The sequence below is a fragment of the Bubalus kerabau genome, chromosome 4, assembly GCF_029407905.1.
Source record: "Bubalus kerabau isolate K-KA32 ecotype Philippines breed swamp buffalo chromosome 4, PCC_UOA_SB_1v2, whole genome shotgun sequence".
Taxonomy (NCBI): Eukaryota; Metazoa; Chordata; class Mammalia; order Artiodactyla; family Bovidae; genus Bubalus; species Bubalus kerabau.
Genome location: NC_073627.1, coordinates 162,698,249 through 162,713,919, shown reverse-complemented (window position 1 = coordinate 162,713,919; position 15,671 = coordinate 162,698,249). Strand labels below are relative to the sequence as shown.

At 52.3% G+C, this 15,671-nt stretch overlaps 1 pseudogene; it reads right to left on the bottom strand.

Annotated features, from left to right (window-relative positions):
• Positions 1 to 12,924: 12,924 nt before the first annotated feature.
• LOC129651737 (2-hydroxyacyl-CoA lyase 2-like) lies at positions 12,925 to 14,999 on the bottom strand (annotated as a pseudogene).
• Between the last annotated feature and the right edge of the window lie 672 nt (positions 15,000 to 15,671).

Here is a 15,671-nt window from a genome sequence, read left to right as displayed (position 1 = left end):
GCTAACAAAATGAAACACAGCCCCAATGCTTCACTGGGTAAGGGACAATCCCACGGGCCCAGCCCCCAGCTGTTCTCACGTCAGTCCACTCCGCTTCCAGAACTTGGGCCGAGGCCGAGGTCTTCCTTGTCTTGGCTTTTGCCTTGGGGTTGCAGCGCTGGAAAAGTGCCCATAGGCGGGCCCTTCTGCGACCCATCCTCGCGTATGGGGGCAGTCCCCCACTCGGGGGCAACTGCTGTTTCACGGTTAGATAGCTCAGCACTGGAGCTATCACCACCGATCTCACACTACGGCCACCGCTATTCACACTACAACCACTGCTCTCACACTCACCACTCTCAGACACCACTCTCACACACACCGCTCTCACACACCGCTCTCACACCCCGCTCTCACACACCCCGCTCTCACACACCACTCTCACACACACTGCTCTCACACTATGACCATCAGCACTGCTGTCTCTAGAAGAAATGGCATGAAGGCTCTGCCTCCAGCATGTCTCCCAGGAGCCCAGAACCTGAAACCCACTCAGTCACAAGGGGCTCCATGGCAACAGGGGGGCTGGGCTCAGGCCCATCATCAGGGGTGCACAGAGGGGGGAGGGGCTGCCAAAAAGACGTCAGGGGAGTGTGGTGTGTGGGAGAAGGAAAGCCATGCCCACAGCTCAGGCCCACCGTCAAACATAACCCTGCAAGGATACTGGTTCACAGTCGAACCAAATAGTATAAACTGCTTCAGAAACCACCAGCACTAGGAATGAGCATGTCTTCTAAGTGGGCTTCTGCCTCCTTCACCCCCCAAACAAGTCTCCAGTGAGGCTACTGAAAGGGCACCCCTGAACTCAAGGGTGCCCCCAGAACCCACTCAGGTGAGGAGGACTCACCGCGCTAGCTGCCCCTCACTCTCACCCTGAGCTCGGTCCTCCCTGACTGACTCCCTCCCTCGAGCTCAGCAAGGGTTTGACCAACCTCGCTCCAGGCACTTAAAATGAACCCACAGTGGATACAGGAGTTCCGTCAATCTGCTGTGAACTCGCCCTCTTAACGTCGACCCTGGGATGCCAGACAACTCTGCCCTGTGGTGGCTGCACGGTGGAGGTTCAGGGGTGTCCCTGCCTCGAGCCGTGACAGCCCGCGCCTCCCAGACCCAGCCAGGTGCTGCCCCTACCTCTGCGCCCGAGTCTCCCACCCCCTCTCCTGGCCCCACTCCCAGCCTCGCGGCTCTCCACTCACCAGGGCACAGGCCACACTGCTCCTGGCTCAGCTGGGACCTCAGCTCTCAGTTGAGGACCTCGGTCCCCAGGGTGCTTGGGACCCTCTATCCACCCATCTCAGCAATTACAGACTCTGGGAGGGACAGAGTACAGTTTGGAGTCCCGCCCGCAGTTCACGCTGAACACATTCTCTTTTTTTTCGCTTTATCTGCTGGAGTTCTCGGAGATGTCTTTTTAAAACCTCAACTGTTGCTTTCAAAAAGACTGTAAAATCACTGTGCTCAACTTTAAGAATAAAATCTTCATTTTCAACCTTAAAGTCAAACTGGAGGGAAGACTAAAAGCAGTCATTTTTTCAAACTGAAAAAGGAAACACGCATGTGACCACGTCACAGAATACAGTTCACGCAACCCTTGCCTCCTCAGCCTTCTCCTGGACCACAAGCAGCCCGTCATCACAAGGCCTGCCCTGGGCCGTCAGGGGCAGGGGAAGAGGGCAGACCGGCTCCTCTGTCCCCAGGCCGCATGGGCCGCTTGCTCCACCTTCTTCCCAAGTTGAAGTGGCACTGACACAGCCCAGGGAAGCTGGGGATTCTGATCAAAAACACAACCGTGGGTACTAAGCATGGACCTCTGGTTCTTGTTTTCCCCGGTATGAAAGATGATCAATATAATTACTGTGAATTTTACATGTGGCTTCAGATGAGAGAAGACACCCAGGGCTTCCCCACTTCCAGTTATAGACACAGGCAGCTTGTGGGTCAGCCTACCAAGAGCTAGAGAAGCTAAATACACTTTAAAAAGAGGTCCTTAGGCAGCCACAATCCAAGATTTCAAACAAAAGCCCAGTGAGGGAGCTGGACACTGAGAGGGCCACTCCTTCCCTCGCGGCATCTGAACAAAGCTGACTCTTGGAAGAAAAGGCAGGGGAAAAGTCAAGCAGAGGGTACTGGCTAACACAGCTCTGGGTGGTTCCTTGGGCTGGGAAGACAAAAATTCGAGCTCAGGCCTGACAAGTCAGTCCGGATGTTAGAGACTAAGCTCCCCAAGAAAAGGGAGGCACAGAAAACGTACCCAACACTCTGCCCAAACCGGCTGAGCACTGAGTATCAGTCACCTCGTGGTGCTCGGGAGACAGATGGTGGGCCTCAGGACTGGCTGAGAAGAGGCCATGGGAGGCATCCCAGGCTTCCAGATGGACATGCTGGAGGGCTCCTCCTTGCGGTCGGGGGGAAGGTGGGTGAAGGCTGCTGAGACTCAGCTTACAAGGACACCCCAGCCTCAAGTCACTCAGGCCCTGAGTGAACAGACGTCTCTGTCCTCACTAGAGGTCTGCCTCAGAGGAACCTCTGGAGAAGACAGCATCACCAGAAACTCTAGGGTTTTCCATAGATAATGTCCAACATGCAACCAAAACAAGCAAAAAGGGTGTAACAACAAACAGGACCAAGAGAAAAAGAACTGAAACCGATCCAGAGGTATCAGATGTGTATCAGCATATCAGAGGTATGCTAGAGGTATCAGATGCAAACTTCACCAGTTCAAAAATATACTTGACAAAAGGAAAAATTTCTGAGAATCAAACCCGATTCTAGAACTTTCAAATAACAGTGACTGAATTTAAGAACCCAGTCTCTGGGCTTAACATCAAATTGGACGTAGCTGAAGAGAGGATCAGTGAACTGAAGAACAGATAGGTTAAAATATATATATATATATATGAGGGAAAAAAGTATAGAATATAGCGAAGGAGCCTGTTGTTAAACCACATTGTTAAAATGTGGCCCCTCATGGTAGAGAAAAGACAGAAAGGGGAATAAGAAATGCCTCCAGGGGCTGAAACTAAAGAGCCTCTTAATGAAAGTGAAAGAGGAGAGTGAAAAAGCTGGCATAAAACTCAACACTCAAAAAATGAAGATCATGGCATCCAGCCCCATCCGCTGCTGCTGCAAGTGGCTTCAGTCGTGTCCGACTCTGTGCGACCCATAGATGGCAGTCCACCAGGCTCCCCCATCTCTGGGATTCTCCAGGCAAGAACACTGGAGTGGGTTGCCATTTCCTTCTCCAGTGCATGAAAGTGAAAAGTGAGAGTGAAGTCGTTCAGTCGTGTCCGACTCTTAGCGACCCCATGGACTGTAGCCCACCAGGCTCCTCCATCCATGGGATTTTCCAGGCAAGAGTACTGGAGTGGGGTGCCATTGTTTTCTCCTAGATCCATCACTTCATGGCAAATAAATGGGGAAACAATGGAAACAGTGACAGTCTTTATTTTCTTGGGCTCCAAAATTACTGTAGATGGTGAAATTAAAAGACGCTTGCTCCTTGGAAGGAAAGCTATCACAAACCTAGACAGCATATTAGAAAGCAGAGACATTACTCTGCTGACAAAGGTTCATTTAGTCAAACCTATGGTTTTTCCAGTAGTCATGTATGGATGTGAGAGTTGGCCCATGAAGAAGGCTGAAGGCCAAAGAATCGATGCTTCTGAACTGTGGTGTTGGAGAAAACTCTTGAGAGCCCCGTGGACTGCAAGGAGATCCAACCAGCCAATTCTAAAACAAATCAGTCCTGAATATTCATTGGAAAGACTGATGATGAAGCTCCAATACTTTGGCCACCTGACGCGAAGAACCGACTCATTGGAAAAGATCCTGATGTTGGGGAAGACCGAAGGCAGGAGGAGAAGGGGACGACAGAGGATGAGATGGTTGGATGGCATCACCAACTCGATGGATATGAGTTTGAGCAAGCTCCAGGTATTGGTGATGGACAGAGAAGCCTGGTGTGCTGCAGTCTGTGGGGTTGCAGTGGGTCAGACACCGAGCGACTGAACTGACTGACAGGGACAGTGGCAAGAGTTGGTTCAAGAATCAGAGCATTGACTCAAAAATGAAAACTACACATTGGTTTCAGCAGCTCTGTGGGTGTCTAAGGGAAGAAGAAAATGTTCAAGCGCTCAGAGGAAAAAAGGAGTGGCTTTTAATGGCACAGCAACACTGAAAGCTGACTTTTCAAGTCAAAGGAAGTCAGAAGATAATGGACTGGCATCTGTAAAATGCTGAATAAGAAATAACCACCAACCTGGAATTCTATACTCAACAAAAACACTCTTTGAAAGTGAAAGCAAAATGAAGACTTTTAGGGCAAATGGAAATGAGACAACTCATCACCCACAGGCATGAACTAAAAAAATATCAAGGCAGTGCTTTGGGAGAAAGAAAAGTAGTCTCTGACTGAAATATAAAAAACAAGGAAAGACCAACAATGAGGGAACTGTGAGGGTAAATATTAACTCTACAATGATGATAACGCCAAAAATATATCTAAAATTTTAAAGGATAGCAGTGACAAGGAGGAAACAGTCGTGTCAGGGAGGCAGTAAAAGTGCTAAGTTAGACTTCAATGTAAAACACGCGCTGTGTGTGCGAATGTGCCCCCAACAACCTGACAGAGGAGCACAGAACCAGAGAAACACCTCACACTTCTACAGGACGGCAAGAGAAAGGAGCACAGACTAGGTGGGGCGAACAGAAGACACACAGTCACATGGCATCTACAGACTGAAATATCAACACTATAAATAGAGCAAATATTCTCATTAAAGGATAAAAAGTGTCAAACTGAGGAAAATGAAAACTATACACTATTCACAGAGGTACATGTTAAGATGGAAGACCACAGACAGGTGAAAGTAAAAGATACCCAGGCCAACAAGGGCAGAAAACTGACGTGGCAATATCACCGTCAAATAGTGTCTAAAGTAAGAGGCATTACTAGTGATAGAGAGGAGCATCTCATACTAATACAAGTTCAGTCTACCAAGAAGATGAGGATTCTAAATTTGAATGTACCTAATAACATAACCTCAAAATATCAATACATAAAAACTGACAGAAATAGAAAAGGAGTGACAGCCAAGTTCATAATTGCAGTGGGAGACATTAAAGGCACATATCCCATGCAGCTGGGCTCCCCGGTACGTAGTCACCTGCAGCCACGAAGTACCTGAAATGCGACTGGCTCGACAATGAGATGTGCTGCAAGCATGAAACACACACTGGATTTGAAAGGCTTAGCATGAAAAAATGAATGTAAAATATTTCATTAGGTTTTATTATGTTGATTACACAGTGAAATAATCATATGTTGAGAGTGTAAAAATAAAATATATTACAGGTAATTTCGCCTACTTCTGCTTTATTCAACATGGCTACTGGAATCTGAATTACGATTGAGAAACCTGATCTAACTGATAGGCACGTAACACTGCATTCCTACTGATACATATTATTTTCAAGAGCCCAAGGACATATAACAAAATGAATATGTATTGGGTCCTTAGGAAAGCTCGAATTATTTCAAAGCACTGAACGAATGCAGGGTATACTTACGGATTGCAATGGGCTGATGGTTTATGTGCCCTCAAATTTCACCCTGCACGTGGTGATGATCCTAGGAGGCTGGGACTCTGGGAGGGGTCAGGTCAGGAGGGAATGGGCTCCCGTGCTGCGAGGACAGGGAGAAGCAGCAGGCAGTCTAGGAACCAGGAAACAGGCCTCACCAGACGTGGCACCTGCTGGTGATCTTGGGACTCTGCAGCCTCCAGGACTATAAGAAACAACTTTCTGTTTATCAGCTAGTCTATGGTATTTATAACCGTAGCCCCAAAAGACTAAGACGGGGCTCTTCATGGAATTCATAGAGATCAAAAAAGGGTCACTAGAAAAACCTCCCCAAACATTGGGAACATAAATGACATACTTCTTGTAGAATTTCATGAATAATCTTTAAAAACACAATGTAAATTAGAAAATACTTTTACATAAAAGATAATGAAAATTTGGCTTATTCAAGCTTGTGGGACCCAGCGAACTGTGTTTAGATGGTAACTTAAAGCCTTAAACACATATACTGGAAAAGAAGGAAGGCTAAAATCAATTGAGCCTCTCCCTCAAGAAACCAGAAAAAAAAGCATAGCCAACGAAACACAAGGCAGATGGAAGAAAAAGGAGTAGAAAATAAGGAAACATAAAGCAAATATGAAATTTTTTAAAAAACAAAGCCAAAAGTTGGCTCTTTGAAAGGACTGATAAAACTGATAAGCCCCTAGACAGACTGATTAAGAAAAAGCGACAAAGCACAAATCACCAGTATCAAGGATTTTTAAAAGGGGAGACAACACATCTTGCAGATAAGAAAGATATCATGAACCACAGTTCACTTACTAATAGGAGAGTCTGCTGCCTAGCAAAGGGGAAATGCTTTACCTAAATATACCCAAGAAGACATACAAAATCAGAACATTTTATTTGCATGAAAAAAAATAAATCTGAAATTAAAAGCCTCCCCACAATGAAACCAACTGGTTTTGCCAATCAATTCTTCCAAAAATCTAGGGACAAAAACAGCAAGCTCACAGGAACTCTCAGGGTAAACAAGGAACACTCTCCACCTTGTTTTATAAGACTAGCATACTGCTACTGCTGCTAAGTCACTTCAGTCGTGTCCGACTCTGTGTGACCACATAGACGGCAGCCCACCAGGCTCCCCTGTCCCTGGGATTCTCCAGGCAAGAACACTGGAGTGGGTTGCCATTTCCATCTCCAATGCAGGAAAGTGAAAAGTGAAAGTGAAGTCGATCAGTCCTGTCGGACTCTTAGCGATCCCATGGACTGCAGCCTACCAGGCTCCTCCGTCCATGAGATTTTCCAGGCAAGAGTACTGGAGTGGGGTGCCATTGCCTTCTCCATGGATTATAAGAACTTTAAACATACACAAATACACAGAGTTAACTGTGTGAGGCGATGCATATGTTGGGCAATCATTCCATGATGTCTATGGGCATCAAGTCATCACAATGTAGACCTGAAATACACAAAAACTGTATCTGTCAGTGACTCCTTAGTGAAGCTAGGGTTCTAAAATCAGGGCCTGGCACCTTATAGCTGGCAGGTGTGGGAACTCGGGTTCATGTGCAGGCTGTACACACTCTTAATCACAGGTGAGACCTGAAGCAACCAAGCCACTCTCCATTTTTCTTTTTCTGTTTTTCTTTGTTCCCCTTGCCATTTGTATTTAACAGATTCCCAGTATGGAGTGAGCAGCGTCAATGCAGCAATAATGTTCCCCATCTAAGGCAGGAGCCTGTAACACCAGCAGACTTCCCAATCACCCCGAGAGTAACTGGGGTGCTGCATCACACAAAAAAGCAAAGAAACACAACATTTCCCGAGACAGAGCTGCCCAATGGCAGTGGGGACTATGGTCCACCAGATGTCCCAAGGGGACCCCCAGGGGCTAGGAGCCCACACTGGGCCCCCCAGCTTGAGGCCACACTTGCCTTTCCACCATTCTGAAGGTCCTGGCAGAAGAAAGCCAGGCCATGGAAGGGGGATGGTGTGGCCGGGCCGTGGGACTCAGGGCAGGACTGACTTGGGTCTGTGCTGGGCTCCACATCCAGTCACCACCACCCTTGGAGTGTACAAAGTTCTTGGGATCGTTGTAGGTTTCTGGCAAAAAGCAATGGAGCCAAAGTCACTTAGGATGGTTTTTAAGGAAAAAACCTCACTGAAGATTCACTCAGTGCCAGCCTCGCCCCTACTGAGATGCACACTCCTGGTGGGGAGTCTGGGTGGGGAGTCTGGAGGCCACAGAACCGCAGGGGCCTCGAGCCTTGGCGTGGGCATGGGGAGGGCCAAGAGGCTCGGGGAGGGGACAGGGTCAGGGCCCTTGCAATGGACCGCCACCAAATGCTGGACAAAGACAAGAAATAACAAACCCCACACCTTAAAGTTCCTAAAGAGCCAAGAAGGCCCAGAAGAGTGACCAGGACTGTGCCGTCCGAGGTGGGGGAGGGGAGGGGGAAGGCTTGCCCATGGCAGACTGGATGGGGTTCAACCTCTGCTCCCAGCTCAACTCACCGGAACAGCGACCTCACCACAGTCATTCCCAGCACTTTCCTTTTAGAAGGAAGAAGGGAATCACAGGACAAGCAAAAACTTGCCCGAGGGGGATTCCTGGTGGCCGAGGATGCCAAGGCTCCCTCTTCGTCCCCACGGCTGCCTGAGCCGGTGTGTTGTGTGTCACGGTCACCCGTTTCTGCTGAAGGGCAGCCACCTAGGTTGTTGGAAGGTTGGCCTCAGTGAGGCCGAGCCTGGGGTCCCTAGCTGCCCCCAGAGGGCTCCTGGGCAGCACACCTCTCCAGCCCAGCCTGACCCCACAGCTGCCGCCCACCACAGAGGGCCCTGTCACTGCCATCAGGGAACTATGGGTGCCAAGTCTCAGGCCCGAGGGTGGTGTGGGAGCCTCCATGGCATCCTGTGTGTACACCCGTCCCCGGCTCATGGTCCAGCAGGAGCTGTGGGGAGCGTGTGTGCACGGCAGGTACACACAGGATGGCTCCCGAGCACCGCCGGGCCAGGAAGCCATGGAGCCCCAGTGGGAGGCCTGGGTCGGACTTCTGACCACCACAGGGGCCTGGTCAACTTCCCCCCTGTGCCCTCGGCTTCCTCAGCTCCAATGATAATACCACCACTCGGAGGGCCTCTGATGCCAGGGCTCCTCTGTTCTCCCCAGACGTGTTCAAGGCACGTGATGCCTGGTCAGTCCCTAATGACCGGGTGCATTCTTGGTAGCCCTGGGTCCTGCCTGCTCTTCCTGTTGGCACTGGGGTCCCACATGGGTGTGAGCTGGAATGCTGGTTCCAGGCTGGGTCTGTCTGCTTAGGTGACCGACGGGCCCCCCAAGAGGGAGAGTGTCTGGCATGGGGTGGGCCTCACCCCCTCCTTCTCCTGATCGGCGCCAGGACCACCCTCCTTCCAGTTCCCGGAGTTGGAAGACAGGGGCCCTTTCTGGGTCACTGAACGTGTCATCTCATGGGAGCCTTGATTGATGATATTTGCTGAGTGATCCAGGGGGCCGGGGGGACAGTCCTGCTGAGCTCCTACTGTGTGCTGGCCAAGGATGTTCCTGCGGTCCTTCCCCAACCTGTGGCAGCATCCTCGAGTTCATTTTAATACTCATGGACGAGGGGGCAGGCTGGGACTGCCACTGGTGGCTGACCCTGACTTGCTCACGCCTGCCCTCCACCTGGACAGCTCCCGAAGGCGACAGCAAAGTGCTCAGTCCCTGGGCAAGGGTCTGCAGGGAGGCATTTCTGCACCGTGGTTCCTGCTGACCACGTCTGCACCCCCCGGGAGGAGCGGTCACATGGGGTGCTGGCATAAGCATGCCTTCTACACATCCTGGACATGGTACCCTCGACTGTCTCCAGTAAACCAGGACCCAGAACGCGGTCTCTGAGGGAGCTGGGGCTGCAGGACTGGCTAGGGCGGACTTACCCCTCAGCTTCGGCATAGGGTCTGGCTCTCAAGGCCTGGCTTGTTGAAGGAATAAAAGACATGTATTCATTCACAGTTCTGCTTTGATGATTGGTGGGTAGGTTACTCAGATCCACCCTCTCATGGAAAACAACAACAACAAAAAGTGTCACGCCTTTAAGTTGCTGAAGACCTGAGAAGACCCAGAGGGGCAACTGCCAAGAGGAAGAGTCTAACAGAAGACCCCTCCCTCCCCATGGAGCTGGACTCCCAGGAGACGACACTTTCAGGTGACCCAGAAACCACCTCCCTCCTCCAGCCACGGGAATTACAAGGAAGGTGGTTCCGGTGCTGAGCAGGAGAAGGAGCGGGTGAGGACCCCAGGGGGTCCAGGCATGTCACCTTGGTTCAAGGTGATCCTATTCATAACACCCTCAGATGAGTGGAGAATGCAAGTGCCAAATCTTTCTGGATAAAGACACCTTCTTCCCAGGCTTGGGAACTGCCCCACGGGTTATGGAAGGGTGGTGGCCATTGTGGAAGAGCATCAGGCACACCAGGATGAAAGACAGCTGCAGGAGAACCAGCAGAAGTGACCCCTCAGCTTTGGGATTCTGAGAGGATTTGATGGATAATAAATCTAACCAATCAGCTAAGCTCACCTCATTTAGAGAAATTAACCTCAAGATAGAAAGGTCCTGCACAGGACAGGAAACCATTAAAGAAAATCACACAGCCAACTTGGAAGAGAACCAAACAGAACGCGCAGAAATAAAGAAGTGTCACAACGAGAAGCGAAAATACAACAGACACCTTTGAAGACACTTGACCTCTTCAGGAAAAGGAGACACGTGGCCACACAGCAGGGACATGCTGATAACGTATGCAGCCCCCTGCCCAACCCCTTGCTCTCCAGGAAGGAAAACCAACTCTGATCTGTAGCTACATCATTTGCCAATTTCCGTGGTGTAAATACTCCTGCCGTGGCCTGTTTCATGTACCAAAGGGTTAACACCCAGCTGGCAGAATTCCCCATGAGCCAGAAAGAGCTGACTCTGGCACACAACGACCTAGAGACATGGGAGGACGTCAGAACCGCAACCAGAGGGGCACAGATTTCAGCCCGACTACCTGGGACCGGGAAGAGCCGTCCTTAGGAACTTTAAAGACAAGACTCTTAAAACATGTCCAGAATTCACTTTATAACTTTGCCATTTCCTTCTCCAGTTTATAACAAGTACGCTTCCACAAAACCAAGAGAGGCCCAAAGGAAGCCAGGTGGGGTGTATAAAAGCCTCAGCACTTAAGACTCAAGAGACATAAAAACGTTATGGCCAAAGAAATGAATGTGTAATGGTGGAATTATGAATAGAGATATGAATAGCTTCGGGACTAGACAATGGCCCCTGAAACCTCAATGTAGGAGAGGCTCATGGCATAGGCACTAAGCCTGGGGGTAGGAGTGAGATGCGGGCTGAAGACCACATTTTGTTGTTTTTCAGTCACTAAGTCACATCCAACTTTTGAGACCCCATGGACTGCAACACACCAGGCTTCCCTGTCCTTCACCACCTCCCAGAGCTCACTCAAACTCATGTCCATGGACTCAGTGATGCCATCCAACCATCTCATCCTCTGAAACCCCCTTTTCCTCCTGCCCTCGATCTTTCCCAGCATCAAGGTCTTCCAATGAGTCAGCTCTTCACACCAGTGGGCCAAAGTATTGGAGCTTCAGGTTCAGCATCAGTCCTTCCAATGAATATTCAGGGTTGATTTCCTTTAGGATTGACTGGTTTGATGTCCTTGCAGTCCAAGGGACTCTCAAGAGTCTTCTCCAACAACAGAGCTCAAAAGCATCAATTATTTGGTGCTCAGCCCTCTCTGTAGTCCAGTTCTCACGGTTCAGGGAAAAGAGTCTTGACATGAGGACCCAGCACCCAGGTTCAAGTGCTGGCTCTGCCCCTGTCGGGCCCAGTGAGCTTGATCTCCTTGCCCCACCTCTCAGAGCCTCAGTGCCTTCCCTCGGTAAAGGGATCTGACCCCTGTACCACAGGCCAGGTCAGGATGCCCACAGAAGGTGGGGTGGGGATGCGGCTTTGCATCCAGGCTGACAAGTCCCTGAGAACATCTGTTGTTGCATTATCCTTACATACGGAGTTGTTGAAATTAGACTTGAGGTGCCTCCAAGTCGAGAACCCCCACCCCAATGTCCAGGCTATGAGGAGGGACCCCTGCCCCCCAACTCCATGCTTATCACCACACTTAGCCAAGTCTGGGAACTGTCTCGGACACCAGCTCATGCCCACTAGGCCTCAGCTGGAAACTGCAAGAAACATCCCCCTCTACCTTGTTCCATGTCCATGGCAACCCTTCCCACCCCCAGCAGATGAAAGCCCCTCCATTGTAAGATGGAAAAACCAAGGTCCCAAGTGGGGAAGCCACTTGCCTGAGGCTGCTCAGCCCCCAGGAAGTGGCCAGGCTGGGTCTGGACCCACACACGTGGCCTCAGAGGGGCTGTGCGCGGTCTGAGCCTCCCTGGGAGCTCAGGTACCCTCACCGCCTGACCAGCCATCCTGGAGTCTGGTGTGGAGGCGGCTCCCATCCTCCAGCAGGTAGTTGCTCGCTTGCTTTTCAAAAAACAATATCCACGAAGACGGGAAACAGATACCGCCACGGCCCACACCAGCTCCGGGGAGGAATGAGGAGAAACTACAGCGTGCCAGCCCTGGGGCGCCGTGGCGAGCCCTGAACTGCAGCTTGAAAGTAAACTGACCATGTAGGGTTCACGTGTCTGCGGCCTTAACAATTCTGCCAAATCTGGAGTCAAGTTCAACATCAGGGAGGTGTGGACCTCGGTCACCCCCAGTACACAGCCCCAGTACACAGCTGGGAGTTTCCTGTGTGGCCTTTTCGGCAATTACCAGTGGACATAAAAATGCCCTGGCTTTGAGTTTGCACTTGAAAAATGCTGATGGGTTTCAGTTACAAGGAAACATGTTGGCCCACAAGCTGCTCCTTTTTTTTTTTTTTTTTGAGTACTTCGGCCCCCATGGACCAGACGTGGTTGATTCAGTGTGTGAGAAAGGAAGCTGCAATACTTTGGCCACCTGATTCAAAAGAGCCAATTCATTGGAAAAGACCCTGTTGCTGGGAAAGACGGAAGGCAAAAGGAGAAGAAGGCAGCAGAGGATGAGGTGGTTAGATAGCATCACCGACTTAATGGACATGAATTTGAGCAAACTATGGGAGTTAGTGGAGGGATGGAGGAGCCTGGCGTGCTGCAGTCCATGAAGTCACGAAGAGATGGACTCGACGTAGCGACTGAACAAGTGAGGAGGGCAGAAAGGACACAGGTGAGCTCACAAATAGGCCCAAGGACTCCCCAGGGCTGTCAGAGCCTCTCTTAGCTCTGACTCCTTCCAGCCCCTCCCTGTCCTCAGGGAAGACTGCAGGGTCACTGGGCCTCATGGCTTAGGCCCAGGGCAGGCAAGGATGAAACTCCAAGCCAGCTAGGCACAGTCCAGGGGTGGGAAGAGAGCCAAGAGCACTGACCCACGAGGCCCTACATGGCAATGGAGCCATCCCGGAGTCCGTGCTCCCGACGAGGATGCTGACCACAGCCGGGGGGCTCTCTTGGCACCGCTGCTGGGCGTCACGCACCCTGACCACCTGATCCTCACTCTTGCGTGAGAGCAGCAAGCCCTGGGCCCCCAGTCCCTGGGCTGCCTTGTGATAATCAGTGTAAGCCAGGCTACAGGCCACACTGCTGCCCAGAGAGGGCACCTGCTCCCTGGAAATCTGGGTCCAGCCAGCATCATTTCCTATCAAGGCCATCACTGGGATCTTGTGTCCAACGAAGGTGTCAAATTTGATTAGGCTATAGCCAAACGCTCCATCCCCAAACAGGCACCAGACCTCAGCATCCGGCCGACACAGTTTGGCCCCAAGCGCAAATCCGGCACCAACCCCCAGAGTCCCGAAGGCCCCAGGATCAAGCCAACACAAGGGCCCACGGGGCTGCACCAGGTAGGCAGCTGTGCCCACAAAGTCCCCGCCATCGACCACCAGGATGGAGTTGTCAGGCAGAGTGTCCTCCACCAGCTGCAGTACCCGCACCGGGTTAAGATGCTGGGCTACGGGCATCACTGCCTTCTCCCGAAAGTTCTGCTCCTTCTGTTGGTCAGTTTGCCGAAGCTCCTCTGCCCAGTCTGAGGCCCACATCCGACCCTGGAGGCCCTCCACCAGCTTCACCACGAGGAGCCCACATCTCCCTGCACAGCCTCTTGGGGCTTCCAGAAAATGTCTGAGTTGATCAGCATCTCCTTCCGGTCACGGTTGACAACAATGAGTTTGCTGCTGCAGCTGAGGACACGCCCACAACAGGCGGAAGTCACACACTGCTCCTGCCAGGACAACCACGTCTGCCTTCAGGGCGGCCCTGTGGTTCTGCCGGAAGTGGAGGGGGTGGCTGCGGCCCAGCAGTCCCTGTGCCATCCCCGCCAGGAAGCAAGGGATGCCCAGGGTCTCCACGGCAACCCGAAGTTTGTCTGAGGATGTCGAAGGCAGCAGGGCCTGGCTCCCAATTAGCATGAGGGGCCTTTTGGCCCGACTCAAGATCTCCACATATTGCTGAACCTGCTGGGGGGAGGCCTGGGGAATGTCCAGGGGCAGAGGCCCCTCAGGCTGAGGCTCCCAAGCTCCTGCAAAGAGGTTGGCCAGGGAATTCGCTAAGTACCAGTGGACCGCTCGACTCATGAGGCCCTTGGGCGGCTTACCTGGCACCATCTCTTTCTGAACGAGGAAGTAGGGGTACAGCACATCCAGAGACAGTTCCACAAACACCGGGTCGGCGGTGCCCGACTGTGCAGCGGCCATCGCGGTGCTCAGGGTGGGGATGATATCCCGCACTCTCCACACAGAAGCACAAAACTTGCAGAGCGGCCTGAACAGGGCTATCTGATCAACTGCCTGGAGTGCACCCTGATTCGGCAGCAGGGTGCTGGCCCCACCACCCAGGAGCAGGACTGGGGACTGGGCTACCGAGCATTCTTCACCGCAGTCGCTGCGTTGGTGAGGCCGGGGCCGGCCGTCACTGCTGCCACGCCCACCGCCCTGGTCAGGTGGGCTACAGCATCCGCGGCAAAGACAGCTGTGACTTCGTGGCGGGTGTCCGCCACGCGGATGCCCAACTTCTCACAGGCCACCAGCAGTGGCGAAATGTGCCCGCCGACCAGCGTGAAAAGGAAGCACACACCGTGGGCCTTCAGCACGGCTGCCACATTCTCCCCACCATGCCGGATGCTTGCCGTGTCCACCTTGTGCATCAACTGATAGAAGAGCCCCAGGCGGTGAGCGGCGCCCAGCAAGGCGGCCACTAGCGTCCCGAAGGCCAGGAGCAGGAAAGAGGAGAAGCAGCCCCAAGTTGGGGCGGCAGCTGCCGCGGTCTCCATGAGCTGACACCTGCTTCTCAATGGGTCGGCGGGAAGCCCCGCCTCTCTTTGATATCAAGGACCCAAATCTTCGTCCTAGTGGTGAGACCACCCCACGACTACACCCCCAAGTCAGCGTGCCCCTTCTCCTGAAGCCGAACCCTCCGCTGCAGCGAGTGCCTGGACTTCAATCTGACTCCGGACCCCAGGCCCTGAGTCAAGGTCAGATCGTTTCAGGATGCTCCTCCTACCCCCGTGGCACTTTACCCTTCATCCATAGGAAATGGCGCTGGCTCCAGAGGAATTCCCCACAAGCTGCTCTTGTCCGTTTCCTGGGAACCCTGGCCACTAACCCCACCGCCATCGGAGGGACAGAGCAGTGGGGGATGGGCGGAAGAGGCGCTTCTGCAGAACGCAGGCCTGGGCCGCCTGCCTCCAGGACCTTTCCCCACCATTTCCATCCTGTCTGCCCCCCAGGGGTCTCTGGTATGACACCCCTCCTGGACCTTCATGCATGAAACTGACTTCGGGGCCATCTTCTGGATCAAGGTGTCAGATCCTAATTTGACAATGAGGGCCCCTCTTGTGGGTGGGTGGGGAAGCAATTTTTAAGCTGAGTTCCTCTGGGCCCACAGTGCCTGGCAGAGGGTGGGGGGGGGGCAAGTGGATCACCTGTGGTCACAGCCAGTCAGCCAGGCTCAGCCTCCA